This window comes from Daktulosphaira vitifoliae, unplaced genomic scaffold (genome assembly GCF_025091365.1).
Source record: "Daktulosphaira vitifoliae isolate Bord-2020 unplaced genomic scaffold, ASM2509136v1 Scaffold_3, whole genome shotgun sequence".
NCBI lineage: Eukaryota > Metazoa > Arthropoda > Insecta > Hemiptera > Phylloxeridae > Daktulosphaira > Daktulosphaira vitifoliae.
This window is the reverse complement of record NW_026099574.1, coordinates 12,115,478-12,143,036: the sequence shown is the minus strand read 5'-3', so window position 1 is coordinate 12,143,036 and position 27,559 is coordinate 12,115,478. Positions and strand designations below refer to the sequence as shown.

Here is a 27,559-nt window from a genome sequence, read left to right as displayed (position 1 = left end):
ACACAGATATTTTTTTTCGTGTACAAAGTTCCATTGATATGAAAAGTGTAATAAAAATAAAAATAGGTTAGACATTGTAAACTATACATGTAGACTACAATCAAGTAAAATCAACGCCAAAATTTTGTCCATTGCCTTATGTGCAAACAGACCAGTTCAATATAATTGAAACATTTCTAAACTTTAACTATTAAGATAGTCTTGATTATGGAATAATATTGACAGTTTTATCTAATTTTTACGTAAAACACTTAATTCTTTCATAAACCGAATAGCAAATTAACAGTTTTCTAAAAAAAATAGGGTTAAGTGTATTAACATGATTTCAATCGATTTCATTTGTTTAAGAACTATTCTGACATTCATCATGATATTTATATAAATTCATTAAATAAAATTATTATTATTGAGAATTCGTATGGCCGAGTCGGTTCCATTAGCTAAACAAGAGATCAGTTTAGTAATTTGAGTTGCCGTCTCTCTCTCCGGCGAAGGACTAACTACCCGTTCATGATTAGCCATGATTAAGAAACCTCTTCCAGGGAGACACTATGGACTGTAAACTCTTAAGAAAATTGTTATTCATTATACTAAATGATTTAGCACACCGTCTATAGAATACATAATAGATAGTTCCGAATAATTGCTAATCAGTAGACATCAAAAATAGTACTCTCATCTTAATTTCGAAGAAAGTGATGCAGATGCTTTCCATTAATCTATTCGCGGATTACAAAAATTAAAAATTAAACACATAATTCGTGAATACTATATAAACAATTTTGTAAATATATTAATATTCAATTATCGCTCATATTTTTTGAAAATTAAGTGAAAATACATATCACAAACGCATTTGATATACATACAACATAATAACAGTTAAAAACCATTTTTACACTTGTGCCTCTGACGACAAGTGTTCATTACATCTACAGCTTGAGTAATATATATTAAAATGCAAACCAAGCTTCATGATTTTATAACATTTTAATGTTGACAATTTTTTATTAAATTTTATATTTATTCTTATATATGTAATAAGAGTCATAAAATTATTTCATCATATTAAATAAAAGCGTGAAATTTATTGACAGTCAAAGATGCCTACTGTTTTATTACGATAGGGATAAATATTTTATTTCATAAGTTTGGTTAAGATTGATAAGAAAAGAAAAAACAAGTATTAGAAATATTATAGACTGGACTGCTTGGTAATGCAATTTTTTTTTTGTTTTGCACATAAGATTAAGTGACAAGGACTTTCGTTTATTTCATGGTTTTGAAACAATTCATACAAGATGCATCATAAGTGCCACTTAAAACATGTATAATACTATTTTATGCTTAACGACCCATTAAGTTCGAAATAGTTGCGTTGCACATTTTTATTGGACAGTAAATGAAAATGCTTGTTCGAGTGGATATGAATATACTTTTCCTTTTATGAGCACTCTCAAAAAAAAAAACACTCTTAAAACATGTTCCTATTATAGTTTTAAGGAACTTAATAATGTTGATTTATAATAAGTGTGTAGGTGCTTTTTTGTTACGAGTATAATACTCTTCGAACGTACTATGTATATTTACTTGTGAAATCCTTCGGTTTGTAAGCAAAGCTATGCCGGCGGAAGGGTCGATAAACTTTTGACATTTAGCACCTACATCACATGTAATTTATTCACAGTGTATTTACAATATCATATTTCATCAGGAAAATTACACATTGAAATAAAACACACATGCATACAAATGTAAGAACTGGATGAATTTTTAGACGAAAACACGGCGATTAATTCAATGGAAAAGTAGCCCGCGATGGTTTGGCATTCTCCTGGCCATTTTAATTAATACGATTAAAATATGATAATTTATTCTGGTGTATCTCAGGCATACCGTAGTTGTTTTCCAAGCGCTTTATATTAATACCCAAAGCCTTAACTGTGACGATAAGGGATAAAGTCCTTCTGTGTTGGTAATTTAACAATTTTGCAGTGACGCGATAATACATTTCATATAAATTATACATAGCACTACGACCTGTTCCCATCTGTTTTGCTTTGGTCACAGTCACGTTTGATTTATAAGGGCCATTTAATTGCATAAGATTCGATATTCTTAACGTTGTTTGGTCTACACAAAGGCTTAGTACATAAGCCAATAAGATAACCTCAGTGTACACATATATTAAAACAAAATAGAGAAAATATCGAACAATTCTACTTTGTTGGATTTGATAGAGAAAAAATATCTGAGATGGGAATCTATTTACAATTTGTCACAATTATAATTGGGTCATCGTCTGTTTAAATACACATTTCTATTCAAATTTAAAAAGCGTACATTCGTTTTATTAGCATCGACGCCTGAATAAGGCGACAATTAAGGGATGGCACTGTACCCTCGTGCAGTCTAATTACATTAGTTTTATTTGCGAACATGATCATTGAAGGCCGTAGTCCAACAGATGAAAAACAAAATTCTTTAGAAATACGTCTCCATCAAAAATATGGATTTAAATTTTATTGAATATTCAATACTCAAAATGAACAATTCAGACGTTATACAGATAATTAAAAAAAAGCATATTATAATACATTTGCCTAGCGTAAGGAACCGATAGTGTTATACGGTTTACGTAGACTTACTTATCCTGTAATCCCCTCATTTGTGTCTGCGTATAAATTATGTATACTTGTTAAATAATGTATAATTTCGTATTACAATTTAAGATTATACATTAATTGTGAACAGCTATGTAATTAAGATGATACTTAATTATTTATTATTACCAACATAACTCATCGATGAGTAAGACATATTGCAAATCATACTTAATTAATATTGAAAATAATAACATTAAACATTTAAGTATAATTATTCGAGGCAACCAGATGGTATTTAATTGTCATCATAGTCTAGTGTTGATAACTATGAATTAACCAATTTCATAATAGTCAGCACTAAAGACTGTGAGATAGCTGTCAAGTTTTGAAAAAGGTAAAAAATATTCCCACTCATTAACGAAAGATATAAAAATTACAGCTATAGAATTAAAACTTTTCCAGGTAAAAAATAATTTATTTTAAGATAACCGATTCGATTTCGCGTGAGTTTTTTCCTTCGGTTGCATTTATATCTCATTGAAATCACACGCCGTAATCAATTATCGGTGACTTGGATGTCTGTGACGTCTTTGGCACACTCGGTTATCCCGCCCGCAATTCGGTATTCCATTAGAATGGTAAAAGATTATAGTCTATAAGTTGTATCCGGCGGTATATCCTTAGGGTACATTATTCAACTCATACACAAGTCACAAGTTTAAACGAATATATAGTTAAATAATGAAAATCCTTGGCGAGTGAAAACAAAATGAAACTCAATTTTTTAACAGAATTCTTTATTGATCAACTCACAATAGTATAATGTTTTGAATACATTGAACAAAAAGCGACACTATCATTAGATCAAAATTATGTATCATTTTATTCATCATTTTTTTTTTTTTTTATAAAAAAAAATTATATACTATCTCAAATATTTTAGATTATAGTACAGTGAAACTAAAATAAACAACGAAGAAGACATTGACGAAACCCTAGTTATACCATTTATTTGGTTTATAATTAAATAAGTTATAATTGAAAAGTTTTTTTAATAGAAATAAAACAAAATGAATTCACGCTGGTTTATTGTAATACGGCATCATTGAACTGTGTCAAGTAATGTAATTATCAATAAGATCATTGCTGAGTTATTTCTTCATTTTATCTATATCAGTAACTGTTATTATTCTCTTGTCTCCACTCTTGTAATACTGAATATAATTAAACCAAATTGAAATAAATGTAAACTCTATCATTGTAAAATAAATTTAATGTTTCAAATAATTGAAATTATATTTAGGTAATTAAAATATATTTTATTACGTTGCGATGAAAAATAAGCTGATTAATATCTATAAAATTATAAAAATCGGTCATCAATGCGTAATAAACAATATTTATTATTTATTTTTAGTATAACATTTATTTAATTATTAAATGGTTTTAATTGATTTAAAAAAAAATAGAAATCATTTCTTTAATGTTAAATCCCACGTTAAGTTCACATAAAAATAAAATAAAATCATAATGGTTTAATTAACAAATAACACAAAACTGTAATTATTCAAAGAAATTTTATACTTAAAAAAATACTAAGCAGTTTATATTTCTCCATCAAATAAATATCAATATTAATTTACTGTACATATATTTTAAGTAAATAAGTATCGCAGATATTCTTCTTACAAATCTAAATAAAAGAAACAAGACAATTAATATATTTTTTTAAGAAGTAATAATTAATTATTTCCATTGTTGTTCAATGAAAACAAATATAAGTATTTTAATGAGTAATAATTGTAAAAATGTCTGATACAGTACAAATTAATTTATAAAAAGGTTGTTTGATTTGAGTTAATCTTAGTGTCAATTAAGTCATATTTATAAAATCAATAATAAAAAAATTTGAAACATTTTTTTTTCTATTTAAAATAAATAAATTCTTATGTCATTTCATATAACAGTTGAATACTTTTAAATATGAGTTTAACTAACTCATTGAAATTCCACTAATTGACTAAGAAACATATTGAATAACTCCTTCTAGTATTAGTCGTATGCTCTACGACATTGCAGAAAACGCATAAATACACAATATTAAATTCAATAATGACACAGTGAACTATTACAAAACAATCTATAACTCAAATTCTTTCTAAATTATAATAAAAAATTAGTCTTTACCATGACAAATATGGTTTCTCTCGGCCCGCTGCCTAAGTCCTCTCCAACAATTTGGATTACTCATAATTAAATAATAATGTTATTCATTGTCGAAAAAGATATTTAATAAACATTAATACCATTTCGAAGAGCTATCCTTGTGAATCTTTTGGGAGAACTATTGGTTTCCCACTAAAATTTGAATAAAGAGTTTTGAATCAATTTATATTCAAATTTGAATGCTCCATCAACTATGATGTATATTTAGAATAATTTAAATACGAAATATACCTTAATGTTCTTATTTAATGTTAAGAAACTTTTTTAGAAATGTTCATTCTGTACCCATATGAATAATTTTTTATTTTTAGTTTACTAATATATATAAATCATGTAAAATATATTTTAGTTAGATAAAATAAATTTAAATAATGTTTACATGTGGTTTAATAGTTAACTCTTTTATTATATAAATAATACAAATCTTCCTATAATAAACTGTATCCTTCTACACTTACAACAAAAAACAGTTTCAAACTAAGAGCTCTCTGAATTTTATGTACTTTTTCATAGGCATATAATTGTTTGTTAATTTATTGTACATGGTTTAATATTATTATGACAACTTTGACTTAATTTCTAATTTTTTAAATAATAAATATTAATTGATGATTTTTTTACTAGTTAGTCTCAATATATCATGTAGTATTACTATCAAATTTCCACTTTTTTTAGTGAAAATTTTTTTAAGAAATTCTATTAAAGCTTAAGAGTGTCGATTTGCCTTACTCTTCCTTGTATTTTTAATATCATACTTTCGACGAAAATATTTTACAGAAAAATTTAGAATAAAGATTTATGGAAAAAATAAATCCTAACTTATATCAAATTAAATGATGTATTACTATTGCATTGAAATTACTCCCTTTAGTGACAAAGCAATTACTTAATTAGATATTTAAAATGAACTGTGTATGAAACACATAGTAAAAAGCATTATACGCATGTGTTAACGTCGAAATAGCACATAAAGTGTTATTCACAAGTGTCTTTATAAAAATATATACTGTTGCCATAGTGAGGTCGTTAACTTCGATCATTAGTAAAAGAAATAGTCACACGGAAGTTTAAAACGGATCTCTCTATTGCCGCTTACCTAAAAGTCCTATGTTTCTGGAACCTTTTTATTTTATTACTTGTTTCTATTCGAAACATATTTAACTTTATATATTCTTAAATCTCACTTTGGCTCACTAGGCTATTCGTTTGCGCTATATTGACGCATTTTTATTTTATTAAAATCCCCTAAAACGATAATTTTATTCATCGGCGTTTTATATCTGTATACTTATATAATTATTCCACGTTAAGTTGATTTACAAATGGTGTATTATTTTTAAAGTGTTTCTAGGTACACGTGTGCTTCATTAAATGTCAGTGAATCGTCGATGGTAAATAATAAGTATGATTTAACGTAGAATCATATTTATCATCGAACAGATATTTAATCCTGAAGATATTTATGCAATCAAGAATATACTTGGACGATGTGCAAATAGATACGAAATTTAATACACTATTATGCGCAACAGCATTAAACCGATACACCATTGTTGTAGCACATATGCAAGGCCAAATTATTTAATCGGATAACAAGTGGGCGTACTCCAGTCAGAGTTGTTATGCATTACCGTCTTAGGTAAAGTATGAAAGGGTACACACGCAATAGAAGAGGTTTATGTTCGGATTGCAATCCCGTTGTGTTCCGCATTGTCGTCCGGTCCGTTTCCAATTATACTCGAGAAAAGCGAATACACAATAATAATTATTATCCTCTTGTACATGCGACGATGCGGTTTGATTGTAAGGGCACAGTGAGAGAAAGAGAGATAAACCAGAATCGAGGCACATAGAAACACATCTAGTATTAATAATATTTCAGAGAGAAAATTATTCAATCCGACTATAGAACTTTATCTAAAAGATACGTTTTCTGCTAACAATTTCCCAGAAGCTTATTTTCTAGGCGAAATTAGTTGTTCATGCCGAGATATCTCACAATAGTATTAATGACAGAATAAAACAATAAGATTCAATTCCATTTTAACATAATAAGTAACTGCAAGAATTTTCAGTGAATAACGCGAGCTTTTCGGTAAATAATACGAACCGGTTTTAATCATATTTTATTTGTACAAACTTTTCGACATCTCACCGGTTTGATCTCTGAATACTTGTTCATTGTGATTCGCTTATATTTTCAGTGAATAGATATCCAATTAACAATTATTACAATTCTAATTAACCAATCCCATATGAACAATACGTTATGAATAGTTTTAATTATAGCAGAAGTGTTTCGAAAACAACCTACACGGCACAGATAACAACTAAGAAAGCATAGATCAAAGAAAAGGGTGTTTTTTTTCTTATTTTTGAATACTACCAAATAAATATATTTTCCCTCTTATAGTAGATTCACTCTCTTTCTCAGTTGTTTATCATTATTTTTAAAATTGTACGTATCGTACAATTTGAACTCAGTAGGTGTCTATTGCTATCTCACTTCATCGACATCCCAAATTCTACAAAACTCGTTGTTAAATAATTGTGTGTTTTTCGCTTTTGTTTTAAATCATATAATATCTATGACGATTGGAAAGAAATAACGAAATTTACCGAGTGCGGTCAACTTGGAAGGCTACCGGGAGAATTCGTTTTACATTCAACACATCAGTAATAATAGGTATGTGTCGAGCATGAATTTCTCTGTCTGGTACGTGCCGCCCACGTTGTGCTGTTGAAAATATTATCGAGGTGCTTGACGAAGAACGGGCGACGTGGAAGAGGCAGCGCAAGTATACGTACGGCGAATACACAATAAGCCGGTGTCCAAATATTACGGGAAACTACTTTCGACGGAGAATTTTTTCTGAAAAAAAATATATAAAACATACAGGAACACAATGGGAAACTATTTTAACATTTTCCGTTGACGCAGCGATTCGGCTGGCTGAGGCGACCGCCCGCATATGTCTAAAACAACAACTAAGAAAATAGAAATTTCAGAAAAAAAAATACCAGCAACTGACTGCGAATGCAAAAACGACTGCTTTGAAAAAGTAAAAACTTGACAGCCCATATTTGTATGTTATTGTTGGCGACACGTTAAAATACTATTTGAGGCTTTGAATTTTTCTTTTGAATACTAATGTTTTATTTAATGCACTTGTCGATCAACATTATGCTGAATTCTTGTGTAGCCAGGTGCTAACACGAGATATTCCATACATAATACCACCGTGTTCTTCGGATAAAAATTTTTGAACGTTATAAACGTCTATTCATTTTATTCAGTGACCAACAAAATGTATTCAACATATTGTCCCAAGCTAACATGTAATGAAAAATACTAAAGTCTGTAAAAATATGTTTTAATGATAAAGATAAAATTAATTCAAATTATTATAATCTTTTGTAAATAATACTAATAAAATTGCCTAACTTCATCAGATATTGGTTAATTTAAATATACAATATAAATGTAAAAATACATAAAATAAATTCAACTATATAAATTATTAATGTTAGAATTTCTAACGCTATTATTATAGTATTACTAATTCTATAAAACCTGTCACTAAATATGTAAAAAAACATTTTTTTCTATACTTTTTTATTTTCTGAATAAGCGTGTAGTTCACAATAACAATATCATCTTGTAAATAAAAATGTATGATTTTCTATACATTCTCGAATTCTTCTGAGGTCGGCACTTTTCTTGTAATATGTAATGTAACAATGATCTTTGCAAAAATTGAGCTTAAAGATAAAACCCAATGATAACACTTTCATCTTCTCTAATCAAATGTCAGATATATAACATCATGGTGATTTCACATGACTCTTCTCGCCCTGATCTATTAATTAATATATCAATAATTTATATGGCTTTATATTGTTTTTATTTTTACATTTTTATGACATATAAAGGTTTATGCATTTCTAAGAAATTTTTTATAAGATAATATTTTGATTAAAAATAAATATTGTATGAATGTCACCAAAAATTGACTTTCAAATATTCACAATATTATCAAAACACATTTATGTAATTTAAACGTATTTATGACAATATATACTAAAAATGTTTTTTTACATAAATTATTCGAACTGAATCAGACTAAATTCGAAAACTCGTCTTTCATTTGTGTCTACAAATGTTTTAACAACTAAATGTTAATTATCTATTATTGCACGGCGTCTTTAATAGGCAATTTAACAACATGCCGACATTGAATGCCAAACGTACAATCACATTAAACTAAAGTTTATTATATTTGTTATTTTTTATTATTCATAAACATAAACGATTAATTTATTTTTCTTATACTTAATTTATTTTTGTATCTTTATTAATTCATTAAAAATAAAATAACCTAAGCGTAATATCATTAAATTAATGATAAAACTAAAAAACGACATAGTTGTTATAACTATAATTTTTTATTGTTAAAAAAATAATAAAAACTTTAAAATCAAGTAAATTTTGTTTTATTGATTTATGTCAATTTAATTATTCGACTTAACTAACGCAAGTCGAAACTAATCGACTTCGAAATTATACAAAACTTAATTTCAATTATCCAATAAAATTATATACTATTAATTAATTTGTAATTGAATTATCAAATTTGGATAGTTAATTTTGAAGTTATGAAGGTTGGGATGGAAGATATTGCATTCTTAAGGTTTTTACATCATTAAATTTTTCTGTAAGAATGCTGGTAACTCAAAAATATATTATTTAAAGTTAAAATTAACTTCATCTACATGTGTATAATATAAAAATGATAAAACGAAAAATTAAATTTTTAAGAGAAATCTAAATAAGTGTATTCATTGGATTCACTAAACAAAAATTATTGAGTGTTTTTTTTAAATAATCAAAATCGTATAAAATTAATCGTTAAAAAAATCAATACAAACTAACTGCCTTTCAATAACATTATAGTACAATACGTAATATTACATTCATGAATATTATTTTATTATTAATGTTCTAAATAAAAATAGTTGCCTAAAAATATTTTACGCTTTGGATATTTTCACAATAAGCACACCCAAAATACAACAAAAATAAATTTTACCGCAAAGTGTATGAAAGACACAAATTGATTTTGAAAACGACATTGGTAAATTCATAAGTGGCTTTCATATGACTGTATAAAAAAAATGAACGTGCTTAGCATGCAAATTGCAATTGTGTTTAACGAGTAAAAAATGAAGTAGAAAGAAACGATTACAAAAAAAACTTCCCCAAATATTTTTTGAATTGATGTGTGCAATTTTATGTAGGATGAATTTTTTAACGCTAGCCATTAAATTTCTTTTAAAATGATAACTTTTTGAAAAATGACTGGTCGATAACAACTTTTGAACCAGTACAGAATCTAAAAATTATTTTATAACAGATAAATAGAAATGCATATGTAACTAAAAAAAAAAACGGAAAAAAATGTTTTCGAAAAACTTTATATTTTAAGAGAAATTGAGTGGCAAGCGTTAATGGAATCACTCTGTACACAGTTTATACTATACAAAGTAGTTTTAATTATTCATTTGTTTTGTATTAATGTTTTGAAAATATTAGAGTAAAATATAACATATTATACTATATTCTGTATTACTACAATAGTGAAATTTAATTGTAATAAATACAAAATAAGTTAAATTAAACAGATTATCTTAGTCAAGAGTGATTCAAGAACGCTATTCTGATCTTTTGTATTGAAATCTATTGAACATTGTCAAATGACAAAATGTGTACACGGTATGTGCCTCCTCGGAAAGGTTAAGAAAATCGTTTTACGATTTATACATTCCATTAAGCGCATCGAAATATGCTAAACACAGAATCCGGTGGATTTGGAAACAATAAAATACTCGATAAGTGGGTGTGTCGGGTACACTTAAACGCCTATAAAAAGCCTCCAGTAATTGATTCCTATCCGTGCAGGCGACTAGCCTACATCGGATTGCGTATTAGATTTATACTATACGAGTATGAATATGTCGGTGTAAAAGACTGTAGTACCCCACTGGCAGCATAAGAGTGTCCATTTGGCAAGTAATATTTTTCGATATAAATTTTTTGTAAATACTTTGCTGAAGAAAAGGGGAAATTTTTGATACTTTTGTCAAGTGGGGAGTTGGGTGAAGATTCGAAAAATAAATGATTAAAATTTATTTCAACAGATGTATTAGCGATTGTCGAATATTTCCGTGACAGTTGTATAACGACCGTCCGATTTATATTTTCGGGTTAGGTGCGATTATGTGCGCGGTTGGATTTGGTTGGGTTGGTGAGGCTTTTGTTAGTATAAATTATAAATGTTGTGGACGAAATTTGGACTGTATAGGAAATTGAACAGTACTTATACTAGCGGAAATTAAAATGAATTGCAACAACAAAGCTTATGTATTAAATATGACAACCAGTATAAAATATTATAGCATTGGTGATGGGGGAGGTCTCCTAATTACTAATAGCCTCAGGACGAAATAAGTTAAAAATAAAATAAACAAATATAAATTACTCAACAAGCGAATGCTTATCGATGGCTTGTACTTGTGACAATCAGTATACTGAACAGGTGGCCACAAGGGTGACATTCAAATATATGCACAGCACTACAGAGCGATTTCACTAAGAACACAATGAATCACAAGGGTAAATTTCGATCACACCAACGGGTACCGCAGAATCATATGGCGATAAGTTATCAATGACGGAGAAAAAAACACGAATCAAATGAAAACACACACAGGATTTGTTACTCGGTTTCGGTGTACAGCGATCTTGATGTCGACTTCTTTCGCACAACCGGTGGTTGTGAATGCAAACGGTGTTGGCAGTCGTAACAAAATTGATAAAAAAAAAACGCCCCCACTTGTAACTACGTGTCCAACAAGAGTATTTAAACTGCAGTCATTAGCAATGGTTTTTATCTGCCTAAAAATCTAAACAGGTAACAGTGTGACACATAAAAAAAGCAATAGTTTTATTTCCATTGCGTATTGGCAGAAATAAATATTTTTTTTTCGAGCGTCAGTTAATTGAAAAAAAAATTAACCGACCCTTTTCCATAATAATATTGTTGTTTTTTTTATAATTCGGTCGAAAACAAATTTTTACATCCCAAACCGTGGCGTGATGGTCGTTGCTGTCGAGCATGCATGATTTCATACTACAAATTAATTAAACATTCAGACTCGCATATGAATGTAAAAAATTAACGGAAAGAAAGATAAAAAATAATTGTTTGCGCTCCATACAGTTAATATTAAAAACAAAAACATTTTTCACAAAGTCGATCACTGAAATAATAATATTAGTTTTGACTTCAAAAAAATTATACGCTCAACATTATTAACATATTTTAACGGTTGCCCGGTAAAACATTTTTTTACCTCTTCGTGCCACATGGGTCGTTAAATACGATCCATGTGGAATATATCGTAATTCCAATAATATTTTGTTTGTCGTTAATGCGCGTCACGCTATTACTTCTGTTATTTTTATTTTATTCCCCTATAAATGAAAATGAACAAACGGTTTTTTATTTTTCTGCGCCTATACGATATGTTCAATTGTTTCTAAGGGCTATGAGCGGGCAAGTTATTTGTAATTATAGAAACAACTATTTAAGACAATCTAACTGTTCGACGAAGTACTTGTTTAGTCAGATATTGTGCAATAAAAACTCAATAAATAGCCGTTTAAACTTTTAAAAGATAAAGATAAGAAAAACTCGAAAGTGGTCTAAGCAACAAGAAACCACAAAACTGTAGGAGGCAAACAAAACTCTCATTAGCACAAATCGTAACGATGATAAACAAACGCCGTTAAGAATACAATTTTACTAAGTGCACCTGAGCATTACACGAGGTATGACCTCAAAGATTTAATGCGTTAACTTTTGATTTATGTTTTATTTTTTTCCCCCAGTATTTACATCAAATGCCAAAAAGAAAATTGCCCACTCGATCGTACGCGGCGGTTGTGTTTATAGTTTTATTAGAGCTCGTTTACACGGGCAGCATTGAATCGGTTACACTTAAAAAGATTCAATGACAATTGGAACGTTAATAAAAAAATTAACGTCCGATGTATGTGTCTCGGGTTATTTATGTAAGAACGATCCACGTCGATTAACTAATATATTTTTATTATATTAATTTAATAAAATGTAACGAATATATACGTTTATTATCTACAAAACGCGATTCTATTATTTTTGCTACTATATACTCGAGTAATATTTTTATACGTTTTTTTTTTTACGACCGTAGTGTATAATAAAATAATAGCAATTATAGCGAGTTTTGGAATAATAATGTGAAGCCGAACGGCCGAGAGCAGAGGAAATAAAACGACGACGTAAAATATTAACTCTTCCGGTTCCGTCATGTAAGGGTTTTAATAAAATTTTTTATCCAAATGGGATTTAATAAAAACCCAACCGGTGATGATGTAGTCGGCGTGCGTTATCCGCCCGGAATCCAATCTGCAGAGGAGGCGATTACAAGCGTGAAATTGTTCATTACCCGAGACGAGATGCGTCTGCCCGATAAATTGGCCATTTGCTGGCACCGTCAGGAAGCCTGTCGCGCGAAGATTTTAATTTCAATCGATCGTCGGGTTTCCAAATGGTCGACTCAAAAGAGCCCAAAAGGTCTAGCGGTGTGAGAGCAGTGCGGCGTGCGCGCTTTAATTAAAAGATCCCCCGGCCACGGATTCGAGACACACTGCGGGGACAGTGCGCGCCCATCTGCAGACGCTGTCGAAACGTAACGATTCATGAAGTACTGCTGTGCGTGTGTGCATCGGTTTACGCGTAAGTTCTCGCAAATTGAAATCTCCCCGTCGAATCCATTTGGCGGCCGCCTCCAGTGAAAACGGTGAATTACGTGCAGAAAAACGGATGTGTGTACATGTTGTACCGCTCGGCACCGACGCGGCTCACTCCGGACGCAGTCACCAGGAGGAGGGCCAATAACTATGCAGCAACAACAATAATAATAATAATAACGTTTTCCACCTTGGGTTGTATTTTGACATTCGCGTTGGATTCCGCACACGAATTGAATATTTCAAATATCCCGAGGCCGTTTCTCCTCTGTAGTCAGGATATGTTTGCGTAACACAAAGGTTTATTGACCAACTCTCTCGACAAAAGTAATTCAACTTAGAGTATATAGTGTTCCATAGTGGAAAATAATTATTTCGCATCCGTGTGCGTTGAAAATAAATGCAACTTTTTACTGTACACGTGTATCGACATAAAATGTAATTTTTTATTTTATTTTTTCCTGTCAGTCGCGTAACTCAATCAAATAGCATCTGCAGACAGTAAATATTTAACTTCTGTCCATTCCGCCGAAGTAGAATAATTTTTTTATTTATGTAGACTTCTTTAAATTTACTATTTAAGAAAAATGGAGCTATTCTAACAACGTCAATTTTAAATTTAAATATTATATACATTTTTTTTTTGGTTAGACATGTCATTAGTCACGTCGCTAAGAAACATCGTAATGAAAATGGTAATGATATGATGCTGAATTTATTGTGCAATTATAAATAAATAAAAATTTCAAGATAATTAAAATTATTTTCCAGCATTAATTTATTTTTTTAACTATCTGTCATTGATTAGTTGGACGTCAGTTGTTAAATGTGTTGTATAAATGTTTTAATCAAAAAATTTACAATTTATAAAAATCCTCTATAACATATGTCTTGTTATGTTATTTATTAATACTGGGAATTACAAAAATTCCTTCGTATTATCGAGTATATTATTATTATTTAAACATCAAGACAATTTTCGAAGAACAAACGTTGTAATTTTAAGTTATTCTGGTGTATTTTTCCCTCTTTACGTATTCATATAAGATAAACTTCGTTTGTATTTTTTTCCCCAAAGATATTCACAATTACCATAAGAGAGGGTACATAGTTGGTCAAACGTTTCCGTTAGCATATTTATGAACTCTAAGCACGTGCGTTAGTTTTTTATAGCCAGTTGACATGGTTGTTTCAGCAACAATAAAAAAATACATAAATACAAACAAAAATTCAATGAAATGACAAAAAAATTACTACTCATGAGAAAAAAAGTATTGATATGAATTTAAATTTAAACAGTGATGTCATACAAATTGTAGATATTGTATTTCAGTACAATATAATACTGTGTTATGCAGATGAATATAAAAAACTGAATTCCCAGAATCAAAGCTATTAAAATAAGTCATAAATTTATTTATTGACAAAATGAAAAAAAGTTTATAACTTTTTTTTCATTATATTAACTGAATTAAACAGCATACAACAAACAACCATAAATTTAATTAAATGACCATAAATAGTTGTGGTATCATTTAGTAGCACATTATTTAATATAATACAACTATTAAAAACTCTTACTCAGTTACCATCGATACTAATTTTTTTTTGTGTTGAAATCTAAGGAAATTGGTTGTGTAGTACTGAATAAATTCAACGTGAATTTTAAAATTTATACAGAAGTTACAGAACTACGTTCATCATAATATGTGTAAATTAAAAATAAATTCGACGCGAAACCGAACAGTACTGCACGTGCACTACTAACTATTGTATTTGTATAAAAAAACAATACACGAGTACGCCTAGTAGTGAAATATATAAGGCGCGCCGTTTAATAATATAAAAGTGTAGGCAGTCTCGACGTTGACGGATGAAGCCCTCGTGCATATGTAAGAAGTGATGTGAACGAAATATGTTCATAAAAAACAGATACCTATCGAAAATTTCATCTCGATAATAATAATAAATGGGAAATATGTAAGCACAACGCCGCACCGTTAGCGATGTACTTTCCAAAATTGCTTGATTCGTAAAGCTCAATCCATTAATGTGCTCGGCGAATGCTTTTGATATGACTTTCAAAGGATTTTCTCGTACTCAATGATATCTAAAATGTTTCGTTTTTAATAGATTACAGTACTAGAACTGATATCAGGTGTAGTTTTTACTTGTGATTATACTTGAGTGAGTACAGATTTCAATTAGCACAATGCGGTGCGACCTTTTTGATGACAGCCAAGTTGTGGTTTAATAGCAACGTGAATAGCCTAACGTGTTCGAGTTTGATTAAAATTTAAATGAAAGAGCTTCTAATTTCAAAGATTGTTATCTTGTTCAATTATCTTATTACTTCGGTTTGAAAAAAACTTGGTGATCACGGCAAAGTTAAGACTAGACAGCATCTTGTGTTACTTATTTATACAGATAAAACATGAATAAAAATACTTTGTAGCAACATGATATTTACTAAAACATATGCAAACTGCTGTTCAGTTTTTGCAAATTGTTTATCAGAATTGGCAGTATATTGTATTAACTTTTATATAGAAAAACTCCTTCTAAACGATAATCATAAAATGATACATATACACGACATGTTCAAAAATAATTGACGAATCAAGTTATTATTAATATAATATGCTATGTTTATGCATACAAGATTTGGGTCACTCAGTTTTTTATATCACAGACTATACGTAAATAATAATTTTCGTTAAAAGTCGTAATATTAATATACAAAATTCATATAGTCTGTTACATATACTATCGTTTTTATTTTTAAACAACAATAATTATAATTTTTCAGTTATAAAAAATGAATTGTTTGATGTTTTCATAACTTAGTTCATCAATATTATATTATTTTATACATACATTATATATCAATATTTATAATTGTGTGTCTAGAAACTTTTATAATAAAAAATTTGAAATATTATTTTAGTAGAGTGTAATTATAAATGCACAAGTTTTTATTTCAAACTTAAATTTGATGAGATAGCAACACATATAAGGACCTGCATATTTCAATCTAAACTAAAATTAACCCATTCGTTCATATTTAAGCCAGTTCACCGTATACAATAATTAATTTATCGTTGAAATATATAATGTATGACAATAATTTTGAAAAAACTCTTGTAATTTAACATTCATAAGATGCAAGTAATTTAGACCTTTTGATGTTACTTGATTAAACATACAAACTTAAACTTGTAAACATTTTTTTCTTACAATTTTTTATTGAGTTATCTAAATTTAAGCAATGCTTAGGACATGTTAAGAAATTAATACCCTCAAAAAAATTAATGTATATAAATCGGCTACAAAAAAAATTTATCAAATTTATACGTCTATTCAACAATTAAAATAAAAATTTTCTGCTTTGATACTCACTATTACTAAACTAACTCATTAAATATAGGAATGCTTTTTGATGAAAATTAAAAAATCCACTTACTTATAATGTAATAACTTTTAAAATAATGATAAAAAAATCAATTCAAGTTATAATTATGTCGATACTATTTACTACCATCTTACTTTTTATTACGAAATTCTCGATTGAACTCTCACAAAAATCAAACATTTTATTTTAAATTTAAACCACGTGCCAATTTTTTCAGTACCAATTACTAAATCGTTTTTTATAGCTTTAGTTCGACAACTATTCAAATTTTTTGGTTTATTTTAAAGTTCTTATATATTAGCACATGTATAATACATAAGGCATTATTTTTTTTTTTAATTAAACTTTTTCAATTTCCGTTAATAGATATTTCATTATGAATCTATCTAAACGATAAATTTTAAACGTTAAAAGTATATTTTTTGATAATATTCCCATTATTTTTTATTTTCCTGATTTTCATTGATAATAAATATAAATAACACATATTTATAAACAACAAATATGTTTGTCCAAAAATAGAAAATATTATTAAAACGTGAAAATTGAAAATATCAAAATAAATATTATTAATATAATTTAAGGTTTTTACTTATTACTCGTTTCCAACCACTTTTTGGTAATTTTAGTTTAAGTTAAATAAATAGAAATATACAATCCACAAAAGTTAAATTCAACAAGCCTCTATTTATTCCAAAAATTTATTAATATATTATTTATTACACCAATACTTAAAATTTCATTATAGCTTAATAAAATAATAATTTTCCATTCGTTATATTTTCAATGAATTCACTAATAAATTCGTTGGAGTCGTAATTGATTTTCATAATTCATAAGCTTAATAAGATGTGTTTTTATACAATTCCTAAAGATATTACGAAGAAAATCTTTAAATGTCAACAATATTACTATTGATAAATTATATAAAAAAATTAAACGTAAACATTATAGTGGCATTATGAAAATAAAATAAAAAATTACCATGAATGAATGCTGAAAAATGCTTTACAAAATAACTAAAACGTAAAAGTTATAATCTCAATAATTTTTTATGAGACTCATTTTTGAAAAGAATCAAACAATGAAAAGCATAATAATTTTAGTACTCTTTAAGTTAAATTCTCAAAGTGGCCGTTGTTTTACCTCACGCTTAGTTTTTTCAAACTCTTAACTTTTAAGTGTTACTGAAAAACAAAAGAAATGAAACTTTTGCGTTGGATGTCAACATTTTTTGATGACATTTGTCGAAGTTGAAAAGTTTTTTGCTTTTAAAATAGTTCTAAACAAATCCACAAAAAAGATCGAGTAAGCTAAATAATAGCACAGGAAAAAATTATTGTATTATATCCGACCTTAATACAGCAGAGATAAGTTGAGTAGTCTTAGCCCATTCATCCAAGTAAATTTGTAACAATTGTATATTGGTTTATTAATATATTCATCATAATAATTATTATATATTGATAATATATTTATATTATATATCAATATTGTTAAAAGGAAAAAATTAAAAACATCATTAATATTATTCTGTTACTGGTGTAAATTCAAAATTTGAGATTGATTGATTGAATGTTTTGCTAGAATACATAAACTAATAACATAACTTTCTTTTTTACTAAATATAATATAAAGGTTTTAATAATATTTAAACAATAAATATTATTATTCGTACATTTTTGTAATAAAAAAAAAACTTTTTTTTAAACGGTACAACTATGTTTCAGAAACATTTTAATATATATTAAATTGACACGTGCCATCCAATCAAAACTTTGTGTAACGTTAAAAATGGTGTGAAAAACATATTGTATTATTTAAAACTGCGTTATTGTCAAACGCAGTAAATAAAAATAAATTCAGCAGTTTCAAGTAATATTTACGTTAAGCTATACCTGAGAACCGTTTAAACTCTCTCAATTTGACACCAAAATTTTACTGGAAATAAACGAAATCAACTAATCGAAATACTCTTATTTAATTTTTGATCTTAGCACATATCGTAACATAAATCTAGAGGGAGGGGAACAAAGATTTTCAAATATACCATCAAAGTTACGTTGTAATTCATCGGTTTATTTAATTTATAATATTGTATTAGTATTATTCGTTATAAGTAATGACTCTCGTTAATATATAATAATAAAAATAAATGTCGATAGTAATGAACGTAAAAAATGTATTCTGAATTATCTAAATATCGTATAATATGGTGAAAATAAAACAAAAAATTCAAAGAAAAGCTTCTTAGCGTTCGCCCTTTTTCAAATCTCTTGATATACACCAATACACGCGATTTTTACAAACTATAAGAGGACTTGAACCCTTTTTTTATTCATGCCTGTGGATCTATTATTTATTTGTTCACGTCAGCTAATCAATGATTAACCGGGAGTGGTATAACATCGGATGACTTTGTTATCGATTTGGGAATTGATATGTGTCCTCTCAACACGACCTAAGTACCAAACCAGGTATGATAAAAATATAATAATACAGCTAGCATAGAGAAACGGCTCCAAGACGTACACGAACGTCATCGGTCATTTATCACTTGGGTTTGTGTTTTGGTGTTATAGAAGAGGACTTCACACAAATGTCACCCGGGATATCCACACACAAATAACGTATTTATATGCTCGTACCGCCACGAAACCGTACAACTTCCCTGCTGTACCCTGTCCAACAGAGTAGACCATGAACGGTGGAGATTTGAACCGAACACAATCGTCTATTCACAAGCCACACATAATTCACACAAAGGATGACACAAATCCTATAACTCATATACAATAATATATATAATAGCATCAAAATGCTCTCGTTTCATACACTCACACACGCGCACGATCTCACAAAAGTATTTATATATTTTTTTTCATCTAGGAATTATACCTGTATCATCTAAAATATATCAATTTAAAAGTGTGTATATCTAAAAATAAGAAACTCCAAAGTAGTCTTTTGACTTAACGTACAAATCAAAACGTTATACCCTCAAGTATTGAAATTTGTATTAACATTATGTTGTTCTTCAAAAAGTGAAGAACAACATAATGTTAATTTATCAATCATTCATTGATTTTAACCCCTAAATCTGAACTCGTATTGCCCCACAGATTACTATTTAAAGCATCACAATATAATTACTATATTTTCTAACGTTTATTTTTTTATAACCTTCAGTTCCATATTATAATAAACGCAACTCATCTATCTTATAAAAACCACTATGTGAAGTGTATTGGGTAACATTTACGTTGTGTAGGATTTTGTTTATGTGAAATTCTCTAGACCCCTTGAATTTTTTTCATCACTTTTATGTCATATCTTTTAAAGCTCGTGCTCTATTCAGATGAAAAACAAATGAAAATGTGAATAGAAAAATATTAACAACTACAGTTTTAATGAATTTTTTCTGGTATAACATATGAAAAGAGTGTTATGAGTATTCAATTTTAATTTTCAATATTGATAGTTCATCAATTTTACGAGATCATTTATTTTTGTCGGTAAAATTAAACAATCGATTAAAAAATTATTAAGTAAATAGTCACAATAAATTTATAAAAATTCAATTTACATTAATTTAATAGAAATCATAAATACGTAGATTTTTTGTATATCACTAAATTTATAATTATATTCTTAAATTTATACTTATAAAATTGTTCATGACTTACAATTAAGTTGCTAAAAGTAGTCCATTACATTCTGCTAGCAGATTTCACCTAAAAAATAGAAATAATAATATTAAAATTACAATAAAGAAAAAATATCAAATAAAATAGTATTTTCAACATTTGTTTTTCTATTCAAATAAAAATTTCGATATGATAAAGTTATAGTAAATAAAAGTTGTGTGATAAACGCAGTTATAATTCTCGTTACACGTATTATCGTTGAATTGAACATAACCTGTATTCATTATCTACAACATCTAATAAGTACTAATGTTACTTCACAATTTTTTAAAGTGTTTTTCATTCGTGGTTTTAATGGGTTGATAGGACTTAGTAAAAACTTTTAACACGGATTGTAACCAATAACATTTTGATTGCAAATGAATAAATTTTTTGCGTGAGAAATTTTTTAAGCGAAATGGAGCTATTGCTTATCATTATAGTGACCAACTATTCATTATATAGTCTGTCAGAAATACTATTAGGACTACGTGGCAGTGCTTGACGTACACTGCCTCGGGTTCGAAACTCGGTCACGGGCGGCTTCATTTGCCGAACGAGAGATCAGTTCGGTAATTAGAGTCGCCCTCCCTCTCTCCGGCGATGGACTAACCACCCGTCCTGGAGTATCAATGGTTTAGAAACCTCCTCCTTTGGGGGAGGCCACTATGGCCCTTAATGGGCGTATAAAGCGTTAAAAAAAAAGGTATACTATTATTAGAGCTATAAGTAGGAAAAATGACTGGATTTTGAATTAAACTAAATTTTTATTAAAATTCGTATAAATGAATACTATTTTATTCCTTTCGACAATAACAGTTTTTAATTGCTTTTAAAATTATAGTATTTTGAATTAAATTAAAGAAAAATAAAACACATTTTTATATTAAAAACACCTTAATCTTAAAAGGACAGTGTAAAAGTTATATTCTTCTTTTTCTTCATAAAAAAAATAGAAATCATAGATCCTACATTAAACTCTCTTGAAACTAATATGGTAATTTTTTTTTTATTTATATAAATTTTAACATTATTTTATTATTGAAAAAATTCACGACATCTAATATAATAATCATTACTTTATTAAAAATTTCATAGGAAAATAGAAACAAACTTCTTTATTAAAAACAAATTTACTGTATAATATAATTAATATAGGGAATTTTATTCAGTTTCTGTCTTTCAAAATACTTTTATAACTTAATTGATAACTATTTGACGAAGTTTGATTTTTAATTTCTTCCTAGCAAAGAAAATATGTAATATTACTTCAAAGAAACTTTTCTAACTATATGAGAAGACTTTATAAATAATTTAAAACTACCAATTAAAAAACCCTTTGTTTTTATGTGTTCTAAAATAACTAAGAAATGGTCAACTATTTTTATTAAACATCAATGGATTTTTGTTTGTTTTAAACAACCAAGGTTTATAGTCGTAAAAAATGTTACGTACTATAGTTATTTCATATTATCTACGAGCGTTTAAGTATGTACCATAAGTCGGGGGGTCAATATTGGACTGCTTTTATCTTAAGATTAACTATGTAAATCTATTCGTACTAAATGCTGTAAAACATGGTTACTCTGCTTTAAATCGTATAGTAACACATGTTTACATAAAACTACTACTATTTCGTTCAAAAAATCACTCATTTACTAATTTTTGGAGATAACTTATATTCCATAATGTAACACTAACACATAATACCTGAAACTTATTAACATTGTTCCACTCAAGTGTTAAGGTTTTTGCACTTTATTAAAGTTTCGACAATACTTATGTCGTACAATTTTTTTAATGAAATTACAACACGGAACACTACATTTCTGTTCTTTTATAAAAAAAAAAATTAGCAAATACTACTTAATATTGTTAAGTGCTCAACTGTACTTCGTGAAAATTTTATGCTATTAGGTGTACATTTAAATGTATTTGTACTAGAAAATAAATTAACACCAATTTTTTAATATTCGTTTTATAGCGATGATTCATATAATATTTCAAGTATCTGAAATAGAAAAAACAAATTTTGAAATTTTAATGTACTTGCACCATTTTATTAATATTCCTGATCGTAATTTTTGTTATTTTACTGATAAAATCTGTAATAAAATCTATTTTATCTGTGTATTACAATTTCTTTGTGTTAAGTATAAATGTTTTTTTTTCACGTTTTTAACGCTTTAAGAATTATATTGTACAGTACAAGTTGCTTAAACTTCTTGCTCCAAAAAATTTTAAATTATTATTTTTTTGACATTCAATTTCGAATTCTGCAACTTTGATTTTTACAATTATATTTCACTTTAATAAATTATTAGGTTATACGTATAAAAAAAAACTAGTCATCAAAAGTCTCGAGAATAATACTAATGCTAATATTTTTTGAAATATTTAAGTACGAATAATTGGAATAGTTAGTGTTCATAAGAAAACTCAAAATTAAGTGAACAGTTAAGTTATGAACAAAAAATGATTGTACAAAGTCAATTAACAGTAGAATTAATTTTCGAAGTAATTTTTTCTAATTTTAACAAGAGTTACCACGTACAAGTTTATTTAAAGAATTTTTGTACATAATAATATAAATTTTCAAGTTTATATCATAAATCTTCCTTGTCGTCAATATCACGTAAACAATGAAATTGTACCGAAAAAAACGTGCCGTCATCAAAAACACACCGGACGCAATTTATGGCATCGTCAGAAAAAATAAAAAAATCAAATAAACTTCAAATATTCAACAGCTTCTTACGTAATTAATTTTCAAGATTCATAGAAATTAGCTCATAATGAAAACTGTTATCGTTATAATAATATTGTTAACGGAGTACTAATACTGTTAATACCACGTGACACGTATAAACATAAGCTTTAATAGACGAATATCTCTTAAATAAACAGCTCGTCCAATTTATAATATCTTATTTTAAATTAGTCTTGTTATAGTTAATTGGCGATTTTATAGACACTGGAAAAAAAATTTTCATTCTGTTTTTTAATCTAATGAGAGAAAATAAATTTTAAAAATTTGTTGTAAAATTAAAACAATAAATAAATCTCCAGACTTTTGAAAGTATCAAATAAAACTTGATAAAATTTTATACGAATTAATTTGAATAAAACTTAAAGATGGCGATTACTCAATTAATGTGATGAATAAAAATGCTAAAAAAAAAAACAAAAGAAACGAAAACTTTGCGTTATTAATTTTATTCTACTCATTTTTTAAAAGACAAGCACCTTTATTTTAGGTCAACTCTTGATTTATGAAAACTTTATCGAGTAAAATAAATTGTGCTTCTAATTTCAACACTATTAGGATGGTAAATACAGGATATTTAAATAAATATTTGTCTACCTAGATTATGATATAACTACACTGTTTGTACTTCATTATAACTTTTAATGATACATTCATAATGTTGTAAGTTAAATATAACTTCAAGGTACAAAGAAGATCTTTAAAGTGTTTTTTTCTTTTTTTTTATTATTGTTTACTTAGAGAAATGTAAAAAGCAGAGCTGCGATCGTTTTGACTTTTAAAATCTATAATACAAATACATTGAATAAAAAATCTTCTTAAAGAAAGTGTTTCAACTTTTAAATAGGAAAGTAAACATGTTACTTTTATTTCTCGAGTTCTTATTTACTAAATAAATACAAGGCTTTTAACCAATACAAAAACTTTTCTCAAAGTTTTTCTTAATTGACAAGTTATTGAAAATTTAAAATACGTTATTGTAAGAATACAATAAATAAAAAATCTTATAATTTGACAAATATTTAGTAAACATTGTTGTATTATGACTTTTACGAACGGCATTGATGAACGCAATTTCAGCTTTTAGAAGCTAAAAATTGATTCACGTGGCTTGTAGTGCTAAACCGCGTTCCCTTTTTTAATCTCCAAGAATACCATGAATTAATTTAACAAAAATACATTTATAATTTTTTATAAAAATAAAAATTATCGGGTGTTGTAGCTTAAAGATTTAAAATTTACCACACGAGTATCTTTTTTTCTGAAAACCCTTAAAAATGAGGGTAATTTCCAAACCTGATCGGATTTTTCACGTGTGTACTGTGCGGCGTTTGATTTTTTTTATTGTTTCCGATTCTAGAATATAAAAACTAGAAATCAAGGTAAAATGTCATTGATTATCACATCTAATACTATTGCAAACCGGCTAACTGATTTTTTTTTTCTACCGACGACACACCATGAGGCGTAAGCGCGCGGGCGCCCAAAACGTATACGCTGCGTGTACCACACCGTGCGAAGGCAATGACGATCACCAACTGGACCGCCAAAGTTACCGTTCGCCGATCTCGCTTTCTTACCCACTACAAAGCGCTGCTCTTCGGTTGACGATAGCAGCATCAGCAGATTTCATTCCCCTTCAAAATCCCTTTTTTTTTCTTTAATGGTTCTCCAAGTGAACCAATCGCCCCTCTCGACACAAACCATAACCTACCCAAATTACAATAATGTTAACCACACATATTTGTACTTTTGTGATAGTGGACATATTGCGACATCATCTATTATAAAAAGTAACTGTAATAGCATTTGACAAAGATTTTTGGTCTAACAGACTGTATTTTTTGTTACTTAAACATAAATATTGTTCATTTGATTATTCCTATTAGTCTTCTAAAAACTTAATAGTTTCAATGACAAAAATCTCGGGAAAAAAAAACAAAAAACTGTGATCAAATAAAATCAAAATATAAATTAAAATCCAGAATTACTTTTCACTTTTATTCGTATTCGAGAGTCTAGTATAAAAAATGTTTCAATTTTCATAAATTGTCTAATTTATGCAGACTCATGCTTAAACCGAGAAAAAAATTCATTAAACGGTTCTTCAAACTAATATTAAAAACACCAAAAAATATAATATTAAAATTCTGTAGTAAAATACTAGTAATTTTACCGGTATTCTCGAAAAAAAAAATTGAAAAAAATTAATACCCATATTTATAACCTCAATAAAAGTTAGAAACTTTGAATGAAAACGTATTTTATTTAACTGATCGAATTATTTTTTTCTTCCTTAGTCTTATGAATGTATTTATTTTCACTATTACAGCTCTAATTAAATTTCGTTGTATTACTAAAACGGTAGAAATATTCTAAATAGAATTTTAGGAAAAATATTATAAATAAGTATAAGACATTTGTAGCAACGACATTGTACTGATATTTTACTAAGCTGTTAATATAATATTATTAAAAAAATTTATAAAAGTATTTTTATGATTTCAAACTATTGATATTAGGTACTATATATATAGATATGCTCTATGGCATAAATCTAGTTGAATAAGGCATCATCATTTAAGCTAACATTTATTTAGAAATTGGTAAAACTAGAGTAATTTGGTGATTTATAGTATATAATTGAGTTACTTTTAATTATTTTTAGAAGTAATTTTTAGCTTCGATGTGAAGCTGAGAAGATATAGGTTTTACTATGATGTGTTTTTTTTTTTTGTGTCTGTTACCACTTATTCTCAGATCTCACTAGACCGATTTATTTCAACGATACATCAAAAGATCACAAATCGATCTAGTCGAAGATATTACCCTCAAATATTCAAAAAATTTCCCTCGTTCCCTGTAAATAGGGAAAATCTCCAAAAAAATTACAAATTTAAAAATCGCTAATTTTCGAAATTTTTTCAATATTTTTTACTTTAAACTGCCATAACTTTTTCAAAAATGAACAAATCAATATATTTTTTTTTATAGATGCATAATATCCTTACCTATCATTTTTTTTGTAAATCTGACACTTAATCTGCCCACAGGGGGGAATTTAAAAAGACAACTTTTTCACAAAAAATTAACATTTTCAATTTAACTTTTGAAAGTGTTGCGGAAAGTCTGACATTTTATATATATCTTAAATTAATACTAATGTTATTTACTATATTATGGAAAAAAAAATTTCGGATTTTATTTTGTCTTCACAGTGAAAATAGTTACCGAATACTATTTTTGTGTGAAAGTTCTCGATTTTATTTTTACGTTTTTAACTTATTGAAAAGTGTATGGATCAACACAATTTTTTATGAGATATAATATTTATATCACTTTTTCATTCGTCATACTTTATCCTAATCAGGATATTAATAATGAACTAGCAGATCATGTAGCTTTTGGAATAATCCACCAATTTTTTAAAATTAAACACTATCTAAAAATTTGCATCAAGGCATTTTTTTTTATAGTGATTTTAATCACTGTCTGATATCATTATACTTGATCCAACTATGCCACGTCACCACTGTGCCGTGACCTCCCTGTGTTGGGTTTTTTAACTTTAAGTTTTGATTTTTATATAAATTTATATATTCTATTATTATCTTTAATTTAAATATATTTTTGACTATTACAATATACGGTGAAATTATTAACAGCACAATATTTTTTTTAATTCTTTAACTATAAATTTTCAGATTCCACAAATAATTTCTATGAGGTAAGTAATGAAATAAATTCACGTTTGAAGATTATATGTATAAATGTCTGCTCGCAGTATTAGATTACTTAAGTAGAGACATCATTAGCCCTACACAAACCTGATTAATTATTGGCCAAATACAAATTATAATCCATTAAATTAAAACATCTACATTGACGTTTACATATCTTATTTTGAATGAAGATCATTAAACGGAATTAATTAAAACTCGTAGTAAATTTCTCGATAGAAAATAATGTTTTATATATTATACAACTGTATGTTTTAAGATAAAAAAA

The 27,559-nt window shown here is 27.7% G+C and overlaps 2 protein-coding genes across 11 annotated transcripts in view; one reads left to right on the top strand and one right to left on the bottom strand.

The window, feature by feature from the left end:
* The window catches only part of LOC126900213 (uncharacterized), a 136,704-nt gene extending 111,600 nt beyond the window's left edge, over positions 1 to 25,104 (bottom strand). For 4 of the 9 annotated variants that reach the window (XM_050675735.1, XM_050675732.1, XM_050675738.1 and 1 more), the window contains exons 1-2: positions 24,794 to 25,104; positions 20,785 to 20,832 (exon numbers count right to left, since the gene is read on the bottom strand). The gene's annotated coding sequence lies outside the window, so the exon portion shown is untranslated. Of the gene's footprint in view, positions 1 to 20,784; positions 20,833 to 22,494; positions 22,610 to 24,793 lie in introns of those variants that run through there. The other 5 variants (XM_050675739.1, XM_050675733.1, XM_050675741.1 and 2 more) reach the window with 2 other exon arrangements.
* The window catches only part of LOC126900216 (uncharacterized), a 55,941-nt gene that overhangs the window by 8,662 nt on the left and 19,720 nt on the right, over positions 1 to 27,559 (top strand). The window contains exon 2 of one of the 2 annotated variants that reach the window (XM_050675747.1): positions 27,256 to 27,278. The exons of the other annotated variant lie outside the window; for it this stretch is intronic. The gene's annotated coding sequence lies outside the window, so the exon portion shown is untranslated. The remainder of the gene's footprint in view (positions 1 to 27,255; positions 27,279 to 27,559) is intronic. 2 annotated transcript variants of the gene reach the window in all.